This window comes from Bombyx mori, chromosome 21 (genome assembly GCF_030269925.1).
Source record: "Bombyx mori chromosome 21, ASM3026992v2".
Taxonomy (NCBI): domain Eukaryota; kingdom Metazoa; phylum Arthropoda; class Insecta; order Lepidoptera; family Bombycidae; genus Bombyx; species Bombyx mori.
The window spans coordinates 11,535,086-11,556,410 of NC_085127.1; the positions used below are offsets into that span (position 1 = coordinate 11,535,086).

Genomic DNA, 21,325 nt, shown 5'->3' on the forward strand with positions numbered 1-21,325 from the left:
CTAGCGGCTGGTGCTAGCGGCTGGTGCTAGCGGCTGGTGCTAGCGGCTGGTGCTAGCGGCTGGTGCTAGCGGCTGGTGCTAGCGGCTGGTGCTAGCGGCTGGTGCTAGCGGCTGGTGCTAGCGGCTGGTGCTAGCGGCTGGTGCGAGCGGCTAGTGCTAGCGGCTGGTGCTAGTTGCTGGTGCTAGTTGCTGCTGCTAGTTATAAATTGACACTACATGCAAATAAATTAATATTAAACCGAATCACATACATTTGCCAATTTTAACGAAAGAAAAGGTGCAGTAACTGCTATGCAACACCTTGTGAATCCCAACTATCACTAAAACAACACTTGAGACATATTCCTATTGCTATGCACGCCGCTTCATCATAATTTGGCACTAAGAAAAAACGCGTTGCAAAGCAAATAATAAAATAATTAATTTTTTTGTGGATTTAAATATATATTCATGTTAAAAATATTTTTCTTTTTAAATGATATAATTTAATAATATTAACATTATTATATATTTGCAAAATTTGGCGGCACGCTTTTGAAATTTGGCGGCACACAAAAGTGCCGCGGCACAGTGGTTGAGAATCACTGGCATAAAAGATACATTAAATTAATAAAAGAAAACATTACACACACTACCATGTATTTGACGCACACACGCATGCATACTATTTATTTATTGTCAAAGTTTTGTTCTTGACGTCTTTTGTCAAATTAAGAATAAGTTAATTATAATAATGTTTGTCTTTATTAATATTTTTCTTGTGTATGTAGTCTTGGCGAAATTTGTGATTATATAAAAGAAGTACATATAATAGTCTTTGAAAATAGAATCATAATAGTCTACACACTTATAATTTCAATTAATTATAGTCGAATTTCGACTACCGGCCGACCACTAGTATTATATAGATTGACTGAACTCTATGTCATTGAGAAAAAAAGTTGAGTTCAGTTTTACTTAATTCAATAATACTGTGTAAAATAATAATTTGTCGAAAATAAAGGCTTTAAATTTTGTTTTGTTAATATTGTACAGAAAACGCAATTAAGTCTTTATTGTTCAACCATTATTTAATATATTCCATATCATATTATATTATTATATAGATGGTTACTGACTGCCAGAATTCCAATTGACGGAAAGTGTACTTTGTTCTTTTCTACCTAAAATACCAAAATTCGTTTTTAATTAAAAAAAAAAAAATTATAAACTGGCAGTTTACATGTTTGCAAGACGTTCAAAGTATAAAACACATTTTTTTTAACATTTTTAGTTAAGCCAGTTCAATTCAAAAGGCGCGATAAGCAAAATTAATTATGGATTAATAGTTTCTAGCATTCAAGTGTAGGTGCGCCCTAATTATTCAAAGCTAAAACAGCTAATAGCAAATGTAGAGCATGAATACTGGAATGTTTATTCCAATTAATATTCTCCACAATAACAACCTGTTTGTTTCTTGAGTTATGTTTTTATTGAAGTAGGTATATTATTGTTCACAGCAGTGTGTAATTATTGAAGTTTTTTTTTAAATGTATGTCATAGGAACTCACGCATGTTACGTCCATGTATTACAGTATTTGACTAAAAGAGAGATAGGTATAAAAATAAATGTATTGAAAGAAATTTCGAATAAGAATAAAAAACAGTTTACAAAAAGTATGGAAAATCAATTAAAAAAACAAATACTTAAAAAATACGGTCCTGGAAACGAAAAATACGAAGGCAACTTCGAACTCCCACCGACGAAAAACATAAAAATATTCAAGTTTGTTTTTATCTGGAAGGCGGGAACTATTTCGTTTGGGTAAGTTATTACCGCTGCTGCTCGGTACTCCTGCCCACCGAGCTTTTGGCCGGGTCTTCTCAGCGTGTTGCAGTTCCGAGCCGGTGGTAGATTCTTCGAAGCTGCTCTTGCGAGGGTTACTGTTAACAAACTGTCAGGTTGAGCCCGTGAACTCACCTACCCGTCCAACTGGAATAACCCCTTAGGCGATTAGGTAAGGAAAAAAGAGCTAAGCCGTAATAATTAGATTATAAATATATCGTTGTGCAGTCCGACTGATTGGCAATTCTCTACAAAAGTTACATAACCTTTTCAAAATCTATAGAGACAATGTTTAGTAGAACGCACACTTAGAATTGAAAGCCCCAACACTTGAAGCCGCCAGAATCGTAATTTCTGTGTAATTTTCTCACTCTCGCTAAGAGATGTCGCTAATGTGCCGCACTCGCGACGGTCGCACCATCTAGTTTCAGCAAAAGCAAGCCTGTACTTTCATTTTACTATGCTGTTATTGCCTAAGAGTTAAGGTTCAAAATCGTCGAGCTTTTAAATGGAAAAGTGTCAGAGATACTCTTTCTGGAGCACTTTGAGAGTTGCAGCCCGTGACATCCATTACTTTAATGATGTCTTTGTGTTAGGGTTGTCGTTTGCATTATTTCAGATTAGGCCATAGAGTTACTATTCTAACTGGAGTGCTTACTTCGTTTGACATAAAAACTAAAAATATACTTTATCTCTATGGCTTAAAGTTTATTTTTAAATAGCAAAAGATGTAAGGAAAAACGGTCTGAAAAGAGAATGATTATTAAGTGGTGGTGTCCCTCTCGCACATTTTACAAACAAAAAGCAGTGTTGCTAGCTTAGAGGATTTTCCATAAAATCTCGGAATTTGGACCCCGTCTTCGTTATCAAAAATGGCTTTTAGTGGTTAGTGGATTTTTTAGTAGCTTGGGTGTTGTTGAAAATTATCGAAAAGTTTAAAATCAATCCACTTTACAGGATTTTAAACATTTTATGACAATAATATATCTAAATACATATTATTTAAACGAAGTGACTTAAACTTAACTAGAAAATGTTGCGAGAATTTAGAATTTCCATCAACGTCAAAAATTAAATTGGTTCAAAATAAACGTACAAAGTTATGGTGAAATTAGTTTCTGATGATGACAATTTATTAAAATAAATTATATAAGAAGTATTGATTATATGATATATATTGATTTTTAATAGAACATCATATATTAATAAAGCTTATTAACAAAAAAATTATTGTTCTATGTTAATAAGAACTCTGTTTAATGGAAAATTTAATGGTAGGTACGTAGATTTCTGATGGTTTTCATGTTGAATTTGGTGGGAAGCCAGATTAATTGTTGGCATCACCGAAAAAGAGCTATGAATGGATTAAAAGAAAAATGGCGTCTATTTACGTTTGTAGTGCGAAGTTAAAATGGCACTGATACAGCTTGTGGCTTGTTTTTTTTTCGAAAATCGTGAAAGTTTCCGTGTAATCATGGTGAACACTTTTAATGTAAGTGGTTTTAAGCGAGAATCGTCTCCAGTTTTTGGAATATCCTTCCATATGTCAGATTCATTGATAAATTTTTACTAGTGTGAGCATATATTTTTAAAATGTGAGATATTTTTTCTCATTATAATATTTAATACCATTTGTCTTGTAAATTGTACTTAATCTATGTCATATACTAAATTTGAAAAAACAATCGTGAAAACTATAATTTTGCAATGTATTTTTCATATTATAAGAGCCATCACGTGGTATTTTTTGAACTTTTTTTATTGTATTGAATAGCGTCGCACGGAAGCATGTATATCATTTGCCTGACGTTAAGCGAACGAGTAGGATCTTCTAGTAAATATGACGTTGGAATTTCTGGAAAATGTCCTATATAAAGGTCAAACAAGAAGAATCAAGTACTCAAACGCAAGAAATAAAAAATACCCCGAGAAAAGCAAAATTACGACAAGATGTTAAGGTATTGAAACAAAAACTTAAAAGTCGCGAAATAGTGATTGTAAATATAAAGTCGATTTTAGATTTATTAAAGAAAAATGGCGATTTTTAATTGAATTGAAATTTAAATTGCGAAATTTTAATGATACTCATGGTCCACTTAGATATTGATTAAAATAAATTATGTATTTCGTTGAAAAAAAAGAATTTACTTAAAATAGAGGAAATGTTATATTATAAGACTACAGAAAATTAACTGAACTTAATAATAATAATATGTATAACCAATATTTTGTAAATAGAGATCAAGTACTATGTGTATCGTGTTATGTGTATTGACTTGTCATTTAAGAGTTATTTAATTGTCTACATATAACAAATAAATGAATTTCAGTTCATTTCATTTTATTACCCATTGTGTTTTATTTCCTAAAATGTAACTAGTAGACTTAATATACACGTGTCATTAAAATAGCACAGAAGTAAAAATACAAACAATTTTAAATCAATTGAAGATGTGAATGTAGGAAAAGAGCACCCGATACGCGCAGACCATGTGTGTTGCAGTGTCTCACTCAGTGTGTCAAATATTAATTTGCACGGCCCACTTAGCCAGTACATTAAAGTAGGAATTGCGTAATTAAGTTCAACATAATATATTATTTAAGTCGCGGTTGAGTATTCGGACGTTAAACACGAGTTTGAGGAAGTTTAAGTAATAGAACTGAGGTAATGATGTTTGTAATAAAACTCAGTGCTAGATTTTCGACAACGCAGCAATTTCCAAAAAAAACCGTCGAAAAAAAGTCACCATGACGACGAAGCAATGTTTAGAATTGAATTTACATAAATAAAAGGTTGCAAGCACGTGTTTTGTATTTACATAGGGTTACACAGAATTACTTAAGGTAAATTCAAAACTTATGCATGTGTATAATTTTGTCCTATAATTAAATTATATATGGTCACCACATTAGACAAGGACACCGCGACCAAAAAGTATTCTCTTTCGAGACCGATTTCTCGGCATTAGACAGCACTCCAGTTGTAGGTACTTATTAACTCCATGGATTAGGCAGTGTTTTATTGTAAAACCAAAGATAACACACATCGAAGACAATATACTCCCTCTTAGTCAACTTTTGTTAAGAAGTCACTCGTTCCGATAGGTTTCCCATGACCTCAAAGTTTTATGTTTGAGAGATAACTGGTGGCCTGGAAACCTTTTCAGTTTTACCAGGGCCGGTGGGCAAGCAAGGGCTTACCCGGGAATCAAAGTCTAACGTGACTACGATTCACCAATAATTTTCATTTGCAAAGATGATGGGTTTGGGTCTTTCAAACTGAAACTCACGTTTCCATTGCAGCAGAATCCGGCAAAACGTTTGTCACCATATTTATTAATACCATACCAGATTGGTTTGAGGTACTGAATTAATATGCAAATATTTTATGTCAACTTTTTTTTTTATGTTGTGACAACCCTGGCTAATAACTGGGTTGTATGTAGTGTCATCTCGGTCGCCGGATGTCACCGAAGCACTCATGACATTTATATAGAGATTGCACACTTAGAACACACACTCAAGGTAAATTTATGGTGAATAAATAATTTGCAACTATGGCAAATTGTATGAGTATTTTATTTTAAAGCACTCGCACGCCACCTGTCGTCCATTCATGGTATTACGACAGAGATCTTCCGCAGTGTGCAAAGAACAACTATAATGGTTCTTCGGAACAATATGAGTGGGTCCATACTCGATCCTGTAGACCGAATGGTAAATAGTGGACGTCGCCCTAAGCACGTCATTACGGATTCTCCTGATCTATTAACGGTGCTTTTAGGTACCACAAGCACCGGTCACCGTCCTTGTCGATGAGCCCGTAACCGACGTAACCCGTCGCTTGTGACGAAGGGCTCGACGAGCGAATTAACCCATAGACAGAGCCTACTGAGTTTCTCGCCAGATCTTCTCAGTGGGCCGCGTTTCCGATCCGGTGGGAGATTCTGTGAAGCAATGCTCTTGCTAGGGCCAGTGTTAGCAACACTTCCGGTTTGAGTCCCGTGAGCTTACCTAAGTGTTAGGGTGAAGCTGAAATAGCCTCTCAAGGCTATAGGCATATGTAGGAAAAAAATGAGTGGCTTAGAAACGCACAAAGCACACACAAATAAACGGAGATTGGTTTTTATTTAAAAATTAATATATCGTACTGTTAAAACTGAGACCTTAGAACTCATGTCGCAAGGTGGTGGTGGTGTTTACATTGTATATGTCTAAGCCTTAGAGTATACATAAGCAAGCTTATTAGTATTATTATTATTAATTATAATTATTATTAGTATTATGTATAGTCTGAGGTCTAAGCGATTCAGTGGTTACTAGCACTATAGCCATAACTCATCCCATCTAAGCAATAAAAAATATATCTGCAGATGATTGTGGTGTTTTGAGATAAAATATTTTGACCTATTTCGTTCGTGAGTTCGCGACTAGAATGTTCTCCTTATTTTAGAATAAATCACTGTTTAAAACAATTAAATCTTTAAAGCAATTGTGTAATGCAAATTTTGTTACATACACAAATCATGCTTAGTTATTAACCTACTTAATTAGAAAAAAATAATAATATTAGCAACGAGTATCGCAGTGTGACTCATTAAAAAGAAGAAAAAAAACGAATGAAAAAAAGGAATAGGAAGATAAGAAAACATTTCTCATTAACTGAAAACAAAGTAATCAGTTTAAGAAACATAAATATTTAGAGGTTGCTCGTTTTTTGCCTCTGGTAATTAGTGCGGCTGCGTTTTCTCGTTGAAACATGGCCGCGGTTCCGGTTCCGGCGCGACTTTATAATTCTTCATTTACGACCGGAGATATCTCGATTTTTTTCCACTAATTTTCCATTAAACTTAGTCGCAAGACAAACCCTTAGGACATTTTTTAAATTAAAATTACTTAGTTGAAATGCGCCTTTGATAAATGTGTACCGTTTTTAAATGGATTCTTTTTCTAGATCGTTTTATGAAAAATGTTTTAAATCTGTATCGACGTTGAAAAGCAGAAATGTCGTAACTTGCATTTCGTTCTAAATCACTATTCACCATATTTTTGTATTAAAAAATCAATCATCAAATTTCATACTCATTTTCAACTTTCTATTTCTATAATTATAATATGAGTTATGAATTTTTGAAATAGTTTTATGGCTCTGGTTGGGTTAAAGTTGGATTTTTGGAGTAACGACAATTCAACGGAATTGTTCTTCCGTATTTTCAGTTAATGGACAGTTTTAGAAAATAACACAAAAACCGAATAGTGATTACGTTCTAATTCAAAATGCACATGTTCAATTCAAATTGTAATGAAATTTAAAAATGCAGAGCAGTTGCGTAACAAGCCTTCGCACATGTACGTGATTCGAATATTTTTTTCTGGAACGTTCGACCATGGAGTTTTGACAATAGTTGCGATTACATCGACACACGTTCCGTTTCATTTCCGTCTGCACTCTGTACGGAGCGTGGTTTTTCAACGGACCATTGTAGAAAAAAAGTTTCACTATTACGCGAACTTGATTTGCCCAAGAACAGAGAAATTTGTGGAGTACGTGACTGTTTTAATATTTTAATAAAAATGTATAATTATGGAAAAACTCGAGAGTTCTATATTACTCCATATAGAAGAGAATCGTATTTAAGCGCTTAAATATATTTATGGGTTGGATGATCTGGATAATTTAACTGGCTATTAATTAGGTAGATAAATGCTTACCAATTCCTTGATCTAAAACTTTTATAGTTTTATTTTATAGTTCTATGTTATTGTCCAATTTTTTTAAAACTCCTGGTGATCATATTGAAATATCACATGTGACTATCTAGTGACGCCTGTTTGGGGAAATCCGAAGAACATTACTAACTTTTAGTGCTCAGGTATTTTTTTTATCGCGTGAACTGCATGCATATTTTATTTCTCGTACCTACACCACCTTCTAATGCCTAAATGGCATTAGTGGTAGTACAAGACGTGTTGACAGTAGGGCTAGTTGTCATTCACATACCGGAGATGTCGTGTTTATTACGATGTGATCACAGTTCGTCGTATATTGTTTTCGTCCATATTCAAATAAATAATAGCACATTAAAGTCGATTCCACTCATTCATTGTTCTATTCCGGCGAGGCAAATTGAAAAGCACACTTCGAAACCCCTTTAGTGTCATGTGAAGTCTGTACAATGGAGCACCGACACCCTCGCCGAACACACGTATTTGCAGACAAACAACGGATTTTTATCGCTTTAAAAATTGACATTACGGAAACGCTCAACGCGCAGACATGAAAAAAATCGAGTTTATTTTAGGATGAGTACAGTATATATTATTAATGTTGCCTTACATACCCGATCCTGTGGACCGAATGGTACATGGTCGACGTCGCCTTAAACACGTCATTACGGATCCTCCCGATCCATTAACAGTGCTTTTAGGTACCACAAGCACCGGTCACCGTCCTCATTGAACCCGTCGCTTGCGACGAAGGGCTCGACGAGTAAATTAACCCATAAACACAGCCCACTGAGTTTCTCGCCGGATCTTCTCAGTGGGTCGCGTTTCCGATCTGGTGGTAGATTTTGTGAAGCACTGCTCTTGCTAGAGCCAGTGTTATCAACACTCCCGTTTTGAGCCCCGTGAGCTCACCTACACGTCAAGGGAAGCTAAAATAGTCTATCAAGGCTACCGGCATAGGTAGCGAAAAAAAAATTGTTGCCGCGCGTTTTTTATTCTGCACTGTAAAAAAAATATTTAATCACTTTTGGCGGGAACACAATATGTCAAGATATACAGATTCGGTTGTAAACAAATTGACTAAGAGTATGGTAACCCCGTTGCCTGTTCAATACACATATGAAATAAATAACAATAAAATTTAGGTTAATCTTATAAAGCTGAAGAGTTAATTTGTTTGTTTGAACGCGCTAATATCAGAAACTATTGGTCCGATTTGAAAAAATCTTTCAGTGTAGATAGCCCATTTACTTAGGAAGGCTACAGGCTATATAAAATCACACTAAGATAAAAGCACCAATAAAGAATGTTTTCAAATCGGGGCTATTTTCCCTTTTGAGAGCTTCCGCTGCGTGCGCTGCAGAAACGGTTACCGTTTCGCTAAAATAATGTGTGAATAATGTATGTATGATGTTTTATGTATTTTTTAATTATATATAACTCAACGCTAAATGATCATATATGTGAACTTTTTTTAAAAATGAATAAACACTATGTTATAATTTGTTTTTCTTATTTAGTTGTTCTCAATATAAAACGAACTAGTTGCAATTAAGAATATAATAAATTCATGTTTTTTGTAGGCAAAGATGACCGTTTTCTATTTAATGAATAAAAACAACAAAAATATTTATCAAATACTTTCTGATACTTCCGCGTGAAAAGAAATATTTTTTCTAGAAAAATGGACGGCAGTTTACGGTAGCATTATTCAAATGTGGAAGCATCACTAAAACTGTAGCATTTGTAGAATCGGAATTATTATAATGGCAATAAAAACCCAATATTAAACCGTAAAGGTAGTTTTGATTATGTCGCTCACGAAATCAAAAGAATAGAATATTAAAAACAACTAATGGCGGTTTTTATGTGATATTTATTAATTTCCAAATTGTCCTCCGACATAAACTCCGGGCATGTTTCGCGGGCGCGATCCATCATGAGCTTTTATTGAATTATGGCAACCCTCCGTCACATATACCAGCTCATATCTATTCCAATTAACATGATTATAATTATTGCAATTCTCTTTTCGCGTTTGTCGCTTCACAGTGTCCAATATAATATGTGTAATTGTTTTATTTGTGCAAAGCAAAAACTAAATAAATTATAACGGCTTATGACGAGTTATTCGTCTTGTTTATGATTTTGGTGGTATCTTTTGTTCTGTTATTGAGGTTTTTATGCCTGCGGAATAAAGTTTATATTGGTGCGAATGAATAATTTCGTAATATTGTATCATTGTTTAGAGTTGATCACTCTCGCGGGGCCCATTCGTCATACGAGCGGGGGACGCATTGGACAGTTTAAATTTCGCACTGCACGCAATCCATTTCGGAAATTTTGCGGTCCCAACTAAAAAAAAAAGGTTCTCAATAGATCTAAGAGAAACAAACAAGAAAAAAAGTGTTTTCTAATTTTTTTTTATATATATTTTTGTAATGTAGTACTTTGGGAGGTGTTAAAGGAAAACGTCTTCTTGCGTGTATTCCATGTTTAATAATCATCTTGATTCTAGTTTACAATTATGAAGAAACCTATGTTTCTGGGTCCGCCTTATCAGGGGGACATACGAGATTACACCTATTAATTATGTTATATACTAAATGCTATGCTAATACTATGCTATGCTATAATATATAAGTATACACGCTTCATTTTATTGTTGACTGTTTAAGTTTGTAAAAGTAACCGTGAAGTTTGAGTATGAGAACTTTCTATGGATTTTAAGTGAGCTAAAGTGATAGCAGGCTGAAAATCCAGAAGGCGCAATTTAAAAAAAAAACTCATTTAAGACATGTCGATGAGCGACATCTACTTTAAAGAAACCATTTCGTGTTACAACCAATCCCTTGACATTTGTAGTTAAGCTTTTTTTTCCTACCTAGGCTGAGAGCCTTGAGAGGCTACGTGAGCATTTTTTAGGTAAAACGCATTTGATGATTCCTTTTTATTCTGAAAGCTGATCGTTTGATTGATTATGGTCGAAATCGGTCTAGCAATTTCGAAGTTTATAGAAAACAAAATTACACACACACACACATCATATTTCAAAGAGATAGAGATAGAGAGAGGTGTGTTCAGGTAGCGATTTTTTTATCCTGCCTAAGCTGGTAAGCGGATTTCGCCGGCGTAACCGGGCTCTAACCTGAGGACGTTGCTAATACTAACTCTAACAAAAGCAGTGTTTCACAGAATCTACCACCGGATCGGAAACGCGATCCACTGAGAAGATCCGGCGAGAAACTCGGTGGGCTGTGTCTTTGGATTAGTTTGCTCGTCGAACGTAAGTAAGCAAAGTCATGCGTTTCTTTTTGAAAGAGACAGTAGTTGATATAAAACATTTAATTTTCAACTTCTCGATATCCTTTGCCTTTTCCTTTCTTTCTGGTTGTTCTCTCAATGCTGAGGATCGTGACTGTATGTCAATCTTCTCCACTCGGTCCGGTTCTGCGCCATATGTACCGCTCCCTGTATCTGGCCTCCAGTCACCTCCTTGAGTTGGTCCACCCATCTAGCTGGCGCTCTTCCTCTAGCGCGCTTCCCCTCCATTTGTCCGAGAATGATGAATTTCTCCAGGCTGTGCAATGGGGATCGCATTATGTGCCCAAAGAAACTCCGGAACCTTTCCTGGCACGTAGTCAGCAGGCGCTTGGTGAGCTTCAGCTCTTCGAGGATGGAGACATTGGTTCTCATAGCTGTCCAAGGAATGCGTATATTGCTATAATTGCCTACGTAGCAATAAAACCACAAAAAGGAATTCACGTTGTTTTCGTTCATAGATTATATATTTGATACCTAATTACCTTACAAAATATGTCGTTCAATGATAATGTATTTTAATGGCGGTTTCGCCCTTTGCTGAATCGTCGCAAAGGTCACGACCCCATAACCAAATGTCGTGCTCTTTGCCTTTGTCACACCCGCGGGAATAGCACGAGACATCCAGTCTTTGTGCCACTAAAAGTGCCTTATTATTTTAATGGGGTCATTGTTTGCAACCGGAGGATAGGACATTTTAGTTTTCCGATTCACTCGAATTTGGCAGGGCTTCCGTTGTACATTTTACATTTACTGGTGTTAGGACCTCTTGTGAGTCCGCGCGGGTAGGTACCACCACCCTGCCCATTTCTACCGTGAAGCAGTAATGCGTTTCGGCATATCTCAAGGTAGGTGGCGCATTTACGTCATAGATGTCTATGGGCTCCAGTAACCATTTAACAACCAGGTGGGCTGTGAGCTCATCCAACCATCTAGGCAATAAATAAAAAAATGTCTAGAGACATTTCGGATCGGTTTCAACTCTTTCGAAAGAGCAGGATTCATTTTTGACGATTCGTTACTTGATTTGCCTTTGTCAAAGACGCCCTAAATCTGAAAGGGTTTTAAAACGAGAACACCAAAGTACAAGAGTAATAAAACCACCCTTTTATTGTAGTGAGCAGATAATTTCGCGCACCTGCGACAGACAGAGGAAGGAATTAAACCTTAGATCCTCTGCACTTAAACGAAAATATTTTCACGACTTCTGAGCTGAGTTTAATTATAGTATAACCGATCTTTGTGTTCTTACAGTCCTGACGAAAGCGTAATTATTATAATACACTATTCATTTATCAAACATACAATTAAGAAAGAGTTCAGGATAGTTTAGTATTAGTTATTGACGCATTTAGGATGCGGTCGTCTATTTCTTAGTCCGTTTCTCGATTGAGGTTTTTTTCAAAGGATTTTATTTTATTGCTTAGATGGGTTTACGAGCTCACAGCCAACCTGGTGTTAAGTGGTTACTGGAGCCCATAGACATCAACATACATGCATGCTATCAGACTACAACGTAAATATAATAAAGATCTCAAGTATAGTTACAACGGCTGCCCCACCCTTCAAACTGAAACGCATTACTGCTTCACGGCAGAAATAGGCAGGGTGGTGGTACCTACCCGTGCGAACTCACAAGACATCTTACCACAAGTAAGTATCGGAGCTCATAGACATCTACAACGTTAATTCCGACGAAGGAAGACTAATGACACAGGTGATGCGTTCAACTCCCTCTATTCTCCAAAAGCAAACAGATGAATAAAAATAAGATGCAAGAAATTTACAGAGCGCACGATACAGACAGAGCTATGTTCTTATCCGATTTAACACAAAGGGGTTGGGTGCTCTAAGAATCGTCAACTCGTCCGTGAATATCTTCAAGCGAAAATACGAAATAATAAGTCCTACGTAGGGGAGATACCAATGAATTCGGCGGTTAAAAATGTAAATATAAAGTGTTGTCGTTAAAATTTTGTGCCGTAACAAAATTAGTATGTTTTTAATCGTATAATTTGTTGCCAATATTTGGACAGACATTCCCACTTTATTAACTTTATTTAGAGGTCCCGCAGTAGCCGAAAATCGACTATAATTAATTGGAATTGTAAGTTTGTACACTATTATGATTGTATTTTATACTTCTATAATCACAAATTTCGCCAAGGCTACTCTATAAAAAAATATTAATAAAGACAAACAATATTTAATCTATTCTCAATTTGACCACAGACGTCAAGAAGAAAAGTTTGACAATAAATAGTATGCATGCGTGTGTGCGTCAAATACATGGTATGTAGTGTGTGTAATGTTTTCTTTATTGATTTAATGTATGTTTTATGCATTATTTTAAAAAATATATTGGCATTGTGCACTTCTTCTCTATATAAAATTTCATATTCCTCCGTCCGCGCAATTTTCGTAAAAAGGGATACAAAGTTTTTGCTTCACGTATTAATATATAGATTATTATTAACTTCGATCAACGATAGTAACTTAGTAATGTAAGAGTAAGTAAAGAGAAACGCAGCAAATCAATATATTCTTCTAATGATACATGTACGAATGTGATGGCTAATAGATATAAATTATCTTCTAGACATCTTTAAGACGTAAATTATTACTTAATATGTACATAAATTATGGCGAATGTACTTTTTATTATCATGCTTGCGTAGATGAGTGGACGAGATTTCGGCCTAATTTGTGTTAAGTGGTCACAGGAGGTCATCGACATCACTATGTGATTGCCGCCACTGCCTTTGAGACGTGAAGACAAAGTGACTTTTTTATTGCTTAAATGCGTGGACGAGCTCACAGTCCACTTGGTTTTTAAGTGGTTACTGGAGCCCATAGACTAAATGCGCCACCCACCTTGTGATATGGTCTCAGTTTCAGCAGTACAACAGCTGCCCCACACTTCAAGTCGAAACGCATAACTGCTTCACAGCAGAAATAGGCAGGGTGGTGGTACTTACCCGCGCGGTCACAAATCAATGCGAACAGTGTTCATAATAGAGTTGTTTTTAAAACAAATCTCTTTATAAACGTCAACACTGAAGACATAATAAAAGCTCGTCAAATTGGCGTAAGTAAAAGAATACCGAAATCACAATGAAGAGTGACAGAGCAGAGGAGTACAAACACGGGCCGAATAAAAATAAATAAAAAAGTCACTTCCTGTTTTCGTTACGGTGTTTCTTGACGTTTTTTCTCCTGTCGAGATTTCGGCGGGAAATGCGATGAAATGTCACTTTTAATATGTGACTTAACGTAGTTGATACTTGATTTTTTTTAATGGTTATTAACTCCCTCTACTTTTTACTATTCTAGTGTTTTTTAAAAAGAATCGTGCGAATTTCATATTTTAAATAAAGAAGCATAAAATTAAATTTCGGTTCGGTTCTAGCGGAATAAATTTTAATTTACTGTTATTCGTTGTTTATGAAGAAACAAAAAATTAGAATATGTTTTTTTAGGAGCATATGGCCTTCCTCAGAATTCGCTACCTACTAAACAACTTTATTATATTACATAATTTTTCCAATTCTTCACTGTAACTCAAAGCTCTAGGAACGCAGTAGATTGAGTTTTTTAAAATCAATATAAAATTCTTGTTCGTAATTTGATTTTAATTGTACATTGTAATGTGTGACGTATGTCAAATGCGTCACCACAGCGACGTCAACGTTTCATACTTAGTTTTGCAACTTCAATGGATTCCATGACCTTCAAACGTAACAAATAAAGACACGAGAATAAAAATTAGCGAATACAGCACAAATAGATTAATGAAAATAAAAAAAGTCTGCTTTTTTTAAACCTAAGCTGATAGCCTTGAGAGGCTATTTCAACGTAACCTTAACTAGTAGGTGAGCTCACGGGGCTCAAACCTGATGACGTTGCTAGCACGAACCTTAGCAAGAGCAGTGCTTCGCAGAATCTACCACCGAATCAGAAACGCGACCCACTGAGAAAATCCGGCGAGAAACTCAGACCAGCAGCGTGAAAGTATCAAAATTTTCAAATCCCGACCACGCCGAGTGTAATGCAAATGGCGCCCGAACAATAATCACGAAAGTAAGCGATACGAATAAAAATATCTTGGTAACACCTCCCGGCCCCCTGTGGGCTCGGATTTAACATATCTAATGCGATTTACGTGTCGCCACAGAGCACCCCCGTCTTCATCTGTAATCGTTTTAAGACGTAGACTACTTTACCGTTGTGGGTTTTTTTTTCTTTAAATACAGTACCGGGGACTTTATCAGCTTAATCTTTTGTGTAAACGTTTTATTCACGCTATTTATTTAGATCGAGGGCTTTGTGTATTGCGCGGGTTTTTATCTACATGGAGCTATCGTTATTTCCCGATGTTGTAATTGAGTAATGCACTTCGGAGTCTGGGTTCAGTTCCCGGAAATAGTGTCATTGTTGAATAGAATTAGGCTGCGGAGTCTGGATGTACTTATTTTAGTCTCACAAATGTTTTACGGTACCTACCCATAACACCGGAGAAAATTCTAGTTTGTAGTTTCTGAATGTGAGATGTCACGTTCTGTTGTGGTTATCAATGTTTTTAAGAAAATCATTTGGTTTCTTAAAACTATTCGCCTACTACGTTTTAATTTGATGGGACTATGATAAAACGTTGTCTTGAAGTGCCAGAAAAAACTAGAAAGTGTTATATAACTCCGATCGATGACTTACGAACGCATATAACGTACGATAGGTATGATATTGGTACAGATTATTTACTTTAAAATTTGAACTCACTAAATATTGGTATATGTGTCAAAAAGTAAAATTAAAGACAAAGAGAGAGCGAGAAAGTGAAAATTTAAATTTAAGATATAATAACGTTATCAAAAACTATTTGTTAATATTTTATGTAATACGATAATTTTCGTAGAAAAAAGTTCACTGACATTATCGGTAGGTACATGAAAATGTAAATCATTAAAATAAATTAAATAATCATGAAATATTCAATGGGATCCTATACAATAGGTGTAAGTAATTTTTCACATGCAACCTAGAAAAATTACACCCTATATATAATACAATATGAAATCTTTCTATAATCCCACACCCTGTATATATGTATTTGGAGATAAGCACCGTCACACCGGAGACAAATACCGAAGAGTGAATCAATAGACAGAACAAAAAACTATGTCTAAATTACTTGGTAATGTTCAAAGTGATGGTATAAAAAACAGCAGACGCATTGAGGAGTTTGTAATGTTTGAGGATGCCAGGAATTAAGTGATACATTCAGCTACGGACAATGCTGGGTTTACTCGCACTGCACACTGCCTAAGTAATTGGCCCTACGTTTAGGGCTGATCTAAAGCTTCATTTACAACTGAATGTTTTTCAATAGTGACATAAAACACAAGCGGTTTATAGATGAGAAGTCATGACAAAGTTACGAAGTTTATTTCAAACATTTATTGTGAGTTTTCGTCAATGAAATATTGAGTAAATCATCCGAGGTTCAACCTTAAATAAAAATCATAGATAATGTAGCGATTGGATATACATTGGTCTCTATTAGTCTATATTGGACCACTAAGCCTTTTAATAGGGTAGGCAAAATATTTCACCCGTAAAAAAAACAAAACATAATATATTTTAATGTTTGAGGTAAGTTAGACAGCCTTGCGCTGCAAGGTGTGGTTAGGTCCCCATCAATGGGACTTCCATCACAATGAGTGGCGCCTTCATTATTTACAAATAAGAGCATAAATCTTTCGCGAACGATCAGAAACCTCGGGCTGCTTTAAATGACTGTCGCGTCTTCCTTTCTGTCTTCGCTAGGATTTCAGAAGGAGGACAGAGATAGGTTGATAGATTATCTGTTATGAGTTGTAAGTGTTTCTTGTGTGTGATCACAGTGTTTGAACTGTAATCTGGCTGTTTATTCATGACACGTTGATATCATGAATTCGCGTTCAAATATGATGTTGAATTCAAATGATGTACGGTATCGCATTGTCAAATGTGTAAATGTTATTTGACACTGCTCTTTCAGTACAGGCGATATATTTAATATTTAAAATCTTTCAATAAACTATTTAAACGAATATCATTTTTAAATTCAATTTAAAATGAATGGCACGTCTATGGAGACTTTTTTCAAGGATACTCTGTAGCTGAGGAAGTTAAAAAAAAGAAAATCGATTAGTCCGCCCGTACACCATAGATAATAAACTTAATATTTAAAGCGTACGCGACCGCCATTTTATTTGACATTACTCGCGCTACACAGATAAAAAGGAAGTTAAGTTTATCGTACAAAAAGTTACGCTACGTTGGAATAAGGAAAAACAAGCAAATTAAGGATGACACTTTTTATCTAGATTCAGAAAGAGCCCTTGCGTTATCGACAATGTGAATGCCACCCACATTGAAACAAAATCGTAAAGTTTTTTATGCAAGTAAAAGTTCACCGGCTTTTTGAAATTATTTTATTATAGTTTCGGATTGAGAATGAGGTTGGTAAGAGAGTGTTAACTATGAATGTGGAAAGATATAGAGGAAGAGGTAGACTTAAGAAGAAATGGATGGACAATCCAGGGTAAGAGGGGAGTGAGCAAAGAAATGGTATATGATAGAAGAGTATGGAAGGAGAAAACATGTTGCGCCGACCCCAGGTGACTGGGAGAAGGGCAGGAGAATGATGATGATGAGTTTAGGATTATGGTATCACTAGTTATAAGACATTCGGACACTTTTAAACAAATTCTCAATTGTAATATATAAATTACGACGGCCCTATCATTGCAACGCATGATTTCCCTGAGTTACAAAATATACGTATACATTTTACTGTCTAGACAATTTTGAACACCTTCTTCTTAGTCGTTTGCATTCTTGGTAGAGTGGTCGTGGTCATCAGATCGCGTACTGTTGCCCTTCTTGTGCACTCGTTGATGGAACCGTTTAGATCTGCCTTTATTTGGTCCTGTCCGTCATAACGGTAATCTGCTAGGCGTGGTCTTGTACCCTCAATCATGCTTTTAACCACAAGGCTTTCCATTGAGTCGTCACCCCGTCGCACATGAACGAAAAAAAAAAAAAAAAAAAAAAACAAGATGTGTGGTGTCGTGGGACACTGAATAGGAACGAAGTTCCTTATTATAAAAATATTAATTTTAAGTTCTATTCGAGATATAAAGAAAATAAAACTGGAGATTTCGCAACAACCCACGGTCATTCGGTAACGTGTGAACTTATTGTGGTACACTTCATTCACGGTTGTTTGCATAAGAGTTATGCCGGTCACTTACATTCGCATGAATACGCAAACCCACAAGTGTAGGACGACATTTGCAAATGATTATGCAAAGTTTTCGCTGCATTCGCGGTTTTCCAAGCTGTGTCGGTTTTTTAACGGACATCAAAGCGCCCGAACCGCGATTTTCGCGCAGTCTCCCACACATTCGTGTGACCAGTTGCGCCCACGATTGCGAAGGTAACGGACGTTTCGCCATTTTCATAGTTCGTGACGTCTACTGTGTAGCGTACCTTCATCATGGATTGGAACAACACCAAGGTGATGGAGTTCATTGAACTCCTGCAAAATGAATCGACCATATGGGATCCTCAAAAGAAATCCCATAAAAACAGAATGGCTGTTAATGACGCCTGGGAAAGAATTAAAAACTCTTTTTCTTTTCAATGTTCTATTGACGAATTAAAAAAAAAGAGAAATTCGTGAGACATTCGTAAACAAGTGCAGGAGGAAGCGCAAACGGGTTCGCAAATTGAATACCGAACCCATTTGCACAGCCGCTAAGTTTGCGAATGAATGTCTGAGAGTCATGCCATTCGCGCGCATGTGAGTGGCCGGCATTAGTGTATTGCGCAAACGAATGCTCTGAGGTCGTGGTCAATGAATGATAAAAAAAAATGTTATTTTTTGTACGTTATTACAAAATTAAGTCGTACACTGTGTGCATTACTAATAAAAATCTTACGTTACGGACGTTTTTTCCCGGTTAGGGTACCTCTCCGCATCGTCCCATAAGGAACTTCGTTCCAAAAACCTTATTCTGAAACACGGAACGCATACTTCAAACATATTTTATCTAATACGCTACGGTGAATGTCGAAACTGAGTCATTTCGTATAGTGTAATGAATCCGGACAACGCATAATTTGTTGTGATGACAACGTGGCCGTCTGCCCGGGGGCCGTAACCCGGGAATTTCATTACGCTCGTGCCGACAGGGGCAGGCCTGGATTAGAATGCTTCGACCATTGTTCATTGAGTTATGGTCGAGCACTGGACCGAAGCTATTGCTGTAATAAATGTTACGGGAGAAGTTTGAAACGAGACGAAATACGAGGAGGGATCAAAAAGTAGCGAGAACGACATACTGCTTAGTAAGAAAGAAAAAAACTGGCAGGCATAGCTCAGATACATATTTGTAATATTAATAAAGAAAAAAATCATCGATTCTCTTTTGTTTTTTTCTGAAATGTAGTCATTTGTTTACTTCGTGTCGGAACGTGGTTTTCGAAAATGGAGAAAAACGAAGTGCGAGCCGTTATTAAATACCTCTGTTTAAAAAAGTTAACGATGCAAGATATTCATTGCGATGTGGAGGCAACATTAGGAGAGTCTGCTACGCCGTACACCACTGTCGCAGGGTGGGCTTCTCAATTTCGAGTAGGGAGAACGAGCACGGAAGACGAACATCGTTGCGGCCGTCCATCGACGTCAGTCAGTCACCCAAGAAAGTGTTGCGAAAGTCGAGAAAATTGTATTGAGCGATCGAAGAGTTACCATCCGATACTTATACAAGAAACGGGCATTTCATATGGAAGTATTCAATCCATATTAAAACAATCTTTGAATATCAGGAAAGTCTCCGCAAGATGGGTGCCGAGAATGTTAGCCGACAGTCAGAAACAAAATCGATTTGACATTTCAAAGATATTGTTGGATAAGTTTGACAGTGGGAATGAACTCACTACTTTTTGATCCTCCTAGTAGTAAGTGGTGTGCCATATTATAATATAAGCGAAGCACCCGGCGTATCTTTTTAAAGTGAATAGGTATTAAATGTGTTCTCACGAGCGACTTCCGCGAAGAAGGAATAGCATAGTGAAGTTAAAATATATATCGCCCTATTACGAGTAACTTACGCAGGCATTTCGTAAATCGACCAGTATTTTTTTGATCTTCCGCGACATGACGACGGTCGTGCGAAGCGCAAATTGGCCGCGATTGGATCGTCTACTTGTGCGGAATATCTCGATTCTGCAATTAATAGTTAAATGACCAGCTATTAACACTATTATGATGCATGAGTTTTTAGGCTTACTTAACTGAATTGTAAATACTTTGACATAGACAGCGACTTGGCTGTGCCCTAGGCGTTGCTGATGTTAACGGGCGACGGTAACCTCATACGAACCGCTGTACTAAAAAATAATTCATAATTTTTAGGTTGGCGTTTTGGGAAACCACCAGCTTCCGAGATCATTTCCATTACGTTCGGTGTTTTAGTTAATTTTGCTACATAGTTATTCAATTATTTAATTTTGTCCAGCAGACGATATTCGAAAATAATCAACGAGACGTCAAAATTTCAATTCGCTTTATGAATTACATTTTCTCTGTATACTTACTATTTTTTTTTGTCTGACATTATAAAAAGAAATAAAGTTTTTCATTACTATTATTAAGGACAATAAAGCTTCTCAATGGCTAATAAATAAAACAAAACACACCGAACTATTTTGTGTTTGCTTAAATTTTTTGTTCCAACAGTGACTTCCGAAATTTGACAGTTAATAACGGCCATCTTGTTGAAACTACATCTGTCAAATTGATTGTCATAATATAATCATAGACCTTTTATACTTCAGTGCATATAATCAATTTGGTTTTAGAAAATAACCATGGATGGCTCTAGCATTCAAAGGCACGTGCAAATATGTAATAAAATTGTTTTATCGAAATGGGTGTTTTGTTCGGGGAAGGTACCTCGCGTTTCGCCCATTTTACGTTTTTAAAGAACTCTTAAAAGCAAACGATTCATTCATAGATTTCGGCTTAGAACATCGACAAGAACACTTACGACGGAGCACACTTTTATTTATATAGTTCATTTTGTTGTTATCTAAAGTAATATATTATGACGGCTGCAGTCCACGTCTTATCAGTATTAATTTGTTTATCAGTACACAGAGTGCCGGAGAAAATTTATGGGCACTGTACGATCTACTAAAGTACTTTGATGTTTCTGATAAAACCGTAGTTTTCGAAGACGAAAGCATATTTCAGTAATCTACGATCATTTTATTTTTATTTTAAGCTTATTTTTCGGGACACGTGTTCTTTAAATATATTTTTTCGAACTTCCTCTTAGATTACGATAATCGGCACTTCTAAAGAGACAAGTACTGATAACTGCACAAGATTTCTATTCGTTT

General features: G+C 36.1%; 2 long non-coding RNA genes across 2 annotated transcripts; one reads left to right on the plus strand and one right to left on the minus strand.

Annotated features, from left to right (window-relative positions):
* Positions 1-1,595: 1,595 nt before the first annotated feature.
* On the minus strand, positions 1,596-20,692 carry LOC134200877 (uncharacterized). Its single transcript, XR_009975973.1, has 3 exons — positions 20,519-20,692; positions 20,033-20,147; positions 1,596-1,923 (listed from the first exon to the last, which is right to left on the minus strand). It is a non-coding gene; the product is annotated as an uncharacterized LOC134200877 (long non-coding RNA).
* On the plus strand, positions 2,334-4,172 carry LOC134200878 (uncharacterized). The gene is made up of 2 exons (XR_009975974.1): positions 2,334-3,317; positions 3,600-4,172. It is a non-coding gene; the product is annotated as an uncharacterized LOC134200878 (long non-coding RNA).
* Positions 20,693-21,325: the final 633 nt, after the last annotated feature.